The 6,500-nt window shown below is 41.5% G+C and overlaps 1 long non-coding RNA gene across 1 annotated transcript in view; it reads right to left on the bottom strand.

The window, feature by feature from the left end:
- Positions 1 to 1,081: 1,081 nt before the first annotated feature.
- The window catches only part of LOC115288236, a 28,578-nt gene continuing 23,159 nt past the window's right edge, over positions 1,082 to 6,500 (bottom strand). The window contains exon 3 of the long non-coding RNA XR_003906888.1: positions 1,082 to 2,427. This is a non-coding gene — a long non-coding RNA (uncharacterized LOC115288236). The remainder of the gene's footprint in view (positions 2,428 to 6,500) is intronic.

Here is a 6,500-nt window from a genome sequence, read left to right as displayed (position 1 = left end):
TTGCCTCAGTGGTGCCTTGAAAGGGCTCACTGGACCCTTCGTGATGCAGCCCCACAACCTCTTCAGCCTCAGCTCTCACCTGCCATCCCTCAAACCCCAAGCAGACCTCTGTACCGACCTCCTTGCCTCAGGCACTGCTGGCCAGTAGGAAAATGGCAGAAGAAGGCAAGCCACTGATGCCACCTTAAGTTTTCTAGCAGCCACATGGGGAAAAAATGGAAAGAAATGAGTGATCTTATCATTAACAATGTATTTTATTTAACTCAGTCTACCCAAAATGTTATGGCTTCAACATGCAAATAATGAATAAAATATTGAGATCATTTACATTCTTTTTTCAGACTAAGTCTTCAAAATCTGATGTGCATTTTAAACTTACGACACATATCAGTTAGGATTTGCCATGTTTCCAAGTACTCGACAGACACAAATGGCCAGTGGCTGCCATATTGGATAGCATCAGCCCAAGCAGTCTCCTTCTCCTCCTTCCGGCACCCCGTGCCCATTGTTCAGGCCCCAGCACACAGAAAGGGCACTACCTCTTGTGACCAGGTGCTCCTCCTCAGTGCTCCCAGCCCCTGTCCTAACTCTCATGCTCAGTTGCTGAAGCCCGTGTTCTGATCTGAATCCAAGATTGGAGGCTCCGTGTAGGCAAGGAGCATGTTTGTCTGGTTTGCCTAAACTCCAGCCCTGAGCCCCGCAGCAGCAAACATACCCCGTAGCAAATCGTGTCTGTTAAAGGAAGAAGTATTATCTCATGTGTCCCCACCCATCACTAGGAGATACTGAGATGCTTTTAACATTCCTTTAAAGATCCTCTCTTGCTTCACCCTCCCTTTGTCCACCGTCCGCATGCACACACATGTGCACACACACTCACCACATATTCACACACCTTTATGCTCAAAAACACTCTTGTCGTCAAACACGTATACACTCACACCCTCACAAGCATGCACACGTGCCGTCCCCTGAAACTCTCTCACACAGCCTCACATTCACAACTGAAGCATGCTCATGCTTACACATGTTCACACATTCACACTCGTGTACCTACACACACACACACACACACACACACACACACACAAACTCTGCAGAAATTGATGGGAGGCTCAGAGAGGTTTTTTATTTGCTTGAAGTCACATAGCACAACAGGGGAAGGCCTGGACTATATCCCAAGATGATGGACCCCATCAGGCAACCGTGCTGCCTTTCACTGGGCATACAGGACCACACGGGGAAGAAGTGTGTCCAAGCACATTAATAATGACTCCTGTTTGCCACCAGCCAGCGACTGATGCCAGAACCAACCATTAATTAAGTACATTCCTGAGCTTTTATGCTATTAGGACAGCTCTCCGTGGCTGCACTGCCTCACAGAGAATGACTGCTGATTCCGGGTGCAGGCAGAGCGTTGCTGACCCAGCAGTGGGCAGCTGGGGAATTAGTGCACACTTTAGGACCTGGCACCTTATCATTCCAGGGGAGCACAGGACTGAACATCTCCACACAAAAAAAATCAGATCACCCCCAGTCTCCTAGAAAGGAAGTGAGGCTTGTAGCCTGAGTGAAGGAAGCCATAGATAATGTCCTAGAGCAGTGATCTTTGCTGTGTGACCTAAGCAAGTAGAAAAACCTCTCTGGGCCTTCCACCATCATCTGCAATATGTGTGACTGCAGTGACTGTGGGTGTGCATGGATGTGAGCATGTGAGTGTGTGAGTGAGCATGAGTGTGTGCGGATGCCAGCCTATGTTTCAGCATGTGTGACTTTGTGAGCATATGTAAGTGTGAGAGTGTGTGTGAAGGTGTGTGTGTATGTGAGTCTTGAGTGTATATGTGTGCATGAGTGCAAGAGTGTTGGTAAGCCTGAAGGTATACGAGAGTGTTTGGGAGTATACATGAGTGTGAGCTTGTGAGTGTGAGTGAGTGTGCATGTGTGTGTGTGGTATACAGATGAACAAAGACATTCCACACGATAGGACTCCCCAATGGGCTTGACATGTGGCTAATTTTATCAAGTGCATGTTCTCAAATATTTGGTTTTCCTTTTCTCACTCTGCCCCCTTTATAACTGCCCTTCTCCCAGGTCACAAAAAAACAGGTGTTTCCTTTACACATTCCCGACCTTACTGCTGAGGCGTCCTCTCCCAGGATATAAAATCCTTCTGGGCACCAAACAAAAAGGACACTTAAAAACATTATTTGGGGGTAGATCTCCCTATTGATGAACAAAAGCACAATTAGCCACCTGGGGACTTCCATTCCTTCCCTGTTGCACCGTCTTGTAGTCACAGGCCATCATGGACGAGGTCTTTAATATATTACGGAGTACAGGGCGTGAGCCTGGTGGCAATCTTCTGGTAAGGCTGTCATGTCTGCATTCCTCAAGTCCGGTCAAAGAAAGCACTGCTTTTGACAGGGGCTGGGGAGAGGAAAGAAAAGGCAACACTGTAAGGAGTACTAAAGACTAAGAAGGCTCCGCCCCTCCCCCACTTTAAACACCAACACCCTTTTCAGCTCTGCTCCATAAGCAACTAAAAGGAACCAAAAAAAAACAACAACTTTGGACAGCCAAACCAGCATAGGTTCTTTTAGGCACAACTGAAACGTTTTCAGAGGCTACTAAATTTGACAAGTTGTGCTGGATAAAACGCTCAGATAAAAATGTTCTGTGATTACTTTTGAATGCAATATGCATTATTCAATAGGCAGTTAAAATCTATTTTATCAAATAATGAGATATGCATTCCAATTACAATCAACCCTGTGACCATTTTATCTCATAAAATGTTTAAACGTTTTTTTCCTCCTACACCTCCTATTAATCAAAGAAGAAAACGAAATGCTAGCTGCTAGACACATTTATTGTCAGCGACATATACTTTTCTCTTTCACGAATGTGTTGGGGAGTTTATCTCAATGTCCAAGGAAATTAAAGGATTTGATTCTGTGTTTTCACACAAGACTCTTACTTACTTATACCCAAAAGCCAAGTGCAAAGTTTAGTACACACCTGCACACACATTTACTAAAAATTGCCGTTTCTTTCATCGTGTTTTCTTTTCATAAATGGCTTACAATGTGGGCTGCCCCTAACGCTGAATTACGGCAAACTAAGTAACGAGAAACATAGATTTATTCTTGCTTTTATAACTTGTCATAATATAGATTAATTACATTATATCTTTCGTGATTTTAATCTTGACTGCATCTAGTAATCTTTTTTACAAGATTGGAAGTAATCCTTCTTATGGTGATTGTCATAATATTCCTCAAAATACACTATAATGTTGATCTAAATTAAAAATTTAAGTCAGATTTTTCTTAGAGCAGTAAGTCTGATTTGCACTGGTTTGACAAGGAAGACTGCTTTGCTAAGTAGGTTATGCACAGGCTTTTTCCATAAATTGAATGAGCTAAATCTGAGCTCTAAGATTTAACAAAAAGGTACTTAAGCGTGTAGTAAAATAAAAGCATTTTATTTTTAAAAAATGCATTGGGAAAGTAGAATGAAATTAACAATATTTTAATTTTCCAACCCTGTCTTCATGAGTTGGACTAGACAACGTGAAACACATAAAAGGTGTAATTAAAAGTCATTAAATACATTTTTGAAAAGGCTTTTTAGATATTCCAGAGATCGAGAAAGTAAATAGTTCTAATTATGGATAGCAGATCCTTTAGGGAAAATTTTTTTTTCTGTCAACAAAATTGGAGGAAAAAATTGATTTTGGATGCTGGGTCACTGTGTGATTTGGGGCACTGAACCCAAAGAGAGTTCAATTCATTTGTAAAGTTATCACAATAGAACATCTTCTGTTCCTATCAGTTTGTTCAGATAAGCAAGATTTGTCACTGTTCACATCCATAAAGACAAAACAAAACAAGTAAGTTTTCCAAAAAGAATAGAAGTGACGTTGCTCCTTCTCTCATTCTATAATAAGCAATATTCATTATCTAATTGGGAGAATCACGTTCATTTCATTGAGAAATGACATCCCAATACATTTTTTTCTATTTCATTTTTATTGGAAAATTGTTATAATTATGTTATTTTGATTATTTGTACACTTATAACAATTATAATGATCAGTCATTCAAGCAATAATTTTAACATTTGAACCTTATGGAAATATTTTAATATTAAAATTTCTCATTATACAAAACATTGTGTGTGTACTTAACACTGCTGAATTATACACTTAGAAATAGTTAAGATGGAAGTATGCCTGGCTGGCTCAGTGGGTAGAACATGTAATTCCTGACCCAGGGGTGGCGAGTTCAAGCCCCATGTTGGGTGTAAAGACCACTAGAAAAAAAAGTTAAAATGGTAAATATTGTTATGAGGGTTTTTTTTTACCATAGTTAAAAATAAATTTAATTTTTTCCTGGCATATACATGTGTATATAATATTATTTCATACCTAATATTTTTAGAAATGTGTATTTGGTGACATCAAGCATGATCAAGCATAAAAACGTATGACATTACAATAAAATCTGTGAGAGATAGAAGAGAAAGATGGGTTTAAGAAAGAGAATGAAAGGGGTGCCTGTGTGGCTCAGTCGGTTAAGCATCTGACTTTGGCTCAGGTCATGATCTCTTTGAGCCCTGCGTCGGGCTCTGTGCTGACAGCTCAGAGTCTGAATCCTGCTTCGGATTCTGTGTCTGCCTCTCTCTCTGCCCCTCCTCCCCTGCTTGTACCCTGTGTCTCTCAGTCTCTCAAAAATAAAAAAACATTAAAAAGAAAGGAAACTAAAAAACAAAAGAAAGAGAAGGAAATAAAATTTCCTGACGTCAAGGAAAGAGTTTTCTCAAATGATGGAGTTCAGATCACTGTGGTATTTAGATTCCATTGAATACATTTAACAAGAGTTAATGGTTTCATTTTAAAGAGTCAGTATTTATAATACTCTAAAGTTATATCTTGAAATAATTTCAACTTAGGGAGAAAACTGTAGGTAATAACTTAAGGATGTTTGAGGGACTACTGAGACTTTAGGATCCGCTGGGGGCAGGGGAACCAATTTGTGGGTCACTGCCTTTGGGACAAGATGGGGAGGGGTCCTGGCCACAGAGGCCACCCCGGGGCTTCCTGTGCAGTTGAGATTTTCTATACTTGTTCTCCCCAGCTCGTTCCGTAAGGGCATTTCTTTTTTCTGGAGAAAGCAGTGACTCTGTTGGCCAGAGTTTTCAAAAGGCATGGGACCTTTTCTGGCTCTACATTACAACAGTTGTTCTATTCAACGGGAAACACAGTTGGGCCAGTTTTGTTCTTGTTCTTGTTTTGTTTTTTTAATGCAGGGACTGAATCATTCATTTAGGAAGGCGAGGAAGTGGGACCTTTATTTATTGAACGTCTGCTATGTGCCAGGCTGCGCTGGATGCTTTATAGACAACTCTCATTTTCTACTGGGAATAATTAAGGTTACCATATATGGTTGTTATTGTTACTATACTAACCATTTACCCTGTAGCAGACACTGAGCTGTAAACTTTACCTTAGTGATGTTCTCGAATCTTTACAACAACCCTGGAAGGCAGGAATTATGCTTGTTCTCATTTTACAGATGAGAATATGAGACTCAAATAAATCTTTCAAAGTTGAACAGCCAGTAAGCCAGTAGCAGGGCTGATCATGATGCCAAAGTCCACACTTCTGACCTCAAGCCACAACCACTTAAAGTGGAGCTCTCGGAGCTGAAACAAGTGGGCGAGATCGTAACTTCTAAGTCCCATGGATGTGAGTCTGATTGATTCATTCTGTTTCGTTCCAGAGACAAATTGAAGGACTGCCCCGTAACTACAAATACTCACATTTATCTAGCATTCTCCAAGTCCATTATTTGCCTTGCTTCTTGGTCAATTTTATAAAGTGGACAGAATTGATTTTAGTACAACTATTTTATTATAATTGATTTTTGTATTATTGTAATTATATAATTACTATCCTTCTCCCCTCTTCTTACAAATGAGAAAACGAAACCCGCTCAGAATCTTTTCTGACTTGCCCGACCGTCAATGTTCTCCGAGTTCCTGATCCTCCAGAACGCCTCCGACAGCTGTGGGAAGGAAGCCAAGGCCCCTGTCGTGACCCCAGGGCCCCCCAAGCACACAGGGATCCCGCAACTGGGCCAGGGGACAGAGTCCTTAACACACTCTTTCGTTCATGCTTTTGGGTATCATGGAAGGCAGGGGCTCCTAACTGACTGTGGAGACCTACGTGGCCATAGTCTCACTCAGGGTTTTCAGCAGAAAGCCTTTGGGCCTGGTCCAGCGGCAGAAGGGAGGGCATGCCTGCAGACCTTGAGGAAAGAGAGGTGTGTGGGGCTCACTGCTCACTGTCATTCCCTGAATAAGGGGGCTTGTGGCTTCACAAAAGAAAGGTCTTCACTGCACTTCACAAAAAGACCTGTTTTTACTAATTATGCCCTAGGCAATGGCGGTGGTGAGGGAGGGGGAATATTTGAACCTAATGTAAAACTTGGGGTGCC

The sequence above is a fragment of the Suricata suricatta genome, chromosome 3 (genome assembly GCF_006229205.1).
Source record: "Suricata suricatta isolate VVHF042 chromosome 3, meerkat_22Aug2017_6uvM2_HiC, whole genome shotgun sequence".
Lineage (NCBI taxonomy): Eukaryota > Metazoa > Chordata > Mammalia > Carnivora > Herpestidae > Suricata > Suricata suricatta.
The sequence above is the reverse complement of the archived record's forward strand: the minus strand, read 5'-3'. Positions and strand labels throughout refer to the sequence as shown.